Source organism: Otolemur garnettii, unplaced genomic scaffold, assembly GCF_000181295.1.
Source record: "Otolemur garnettii isolate 467f Iridium unplaced genomic scaffold, OtoGar3 scaffold00016, whole genome shotgun sequence".
NCBI lineage: Eukaryota > Metazoa > Chordata > Mammalia > Primates > Galagidae > Otolemur > Otolemur garnettii.
In genome coordinates this window covers 18101179-18102124 of record NW_003852411.1, presented here as the reverse complement: position 1 = coordinate 18102124, position 946 = coordinate 18101179, and positions in this window count along the sequence as shown.

The window sequence follows — 946 nt, the reverse complement described above, 5'->3', positions numbered from 1 at the left end:
TGATCACTTCTAGGAGTTTTGTAGTAGAATCCTGAGTGTTTTCCAGATATACTATCATATCATCTGCGAAAAGTGAAAGTTTCATCTCTTCTGACCCTATATGGATGCCCTTGATTGCCTTTTCTTCCCTAATTGCGATGGCTAAAACTTCCATTATGATGTTAAAGAGCAATGGAGACAAGTACAAACTATTTGTAAGGCATCTGGCTTGTAATTTATCTATCCTTAGGTAGTCCTAGGCTGGTGACTTTTGGTAACTTCCTTGTATGGGGTGCTTAGTGTCTGGTATGGGCTAAAATGACGGTGCTTGGACTCCCCAAACCTTCCTTTTCTGCTTCATTCCACATAAAGGGCACCTCATGAAGTGTTTTCATTAAATGCTGGATGTCATACAGACAGAAAGAAGTGCCATCATAAAATGATTTTAGAAATTTGGGAAATGTTCTGATAATATTATGTACTTACTTTGCTTTATTACATAACTCTTCAAAATCTTCAGTTTGTTAATGAACTTTGAGAAGATTTTAGAAATAAGCCACTACATTTTATTTCTAGATTTCTGGGAACATTTCAACAGGTATCAAAGGAATATGTGCTGAAAATGCTGCCTTCCTCTGTTTTTGCACATCCAAGTGGTAATCATAAGGCACATGCAATTTTGTGCCCTGCTTTCTCTTTCTACTATTGTATCCTGAGACTTTGAGGGCAAGACTTTGCATGGAAATAGCTTCTCTCTTTTCATCTCTGGGGTCTCTAAGTGGGGCAGGTAGGAAGCAAGTGGGACGGTAGGAAGCCCTGCCCTGAGCTAGTAGACCATGTCTTGGTACTCAGTCTCTGCTCATGTGTATTCTGGTAGAAGCAGATTGTCAGGGCTTGAAATTAGGGCCAAGACCTCCCTATCCTGAGATAAACTTAATTTATTTGAACATTTTCAACTCACTAAAGA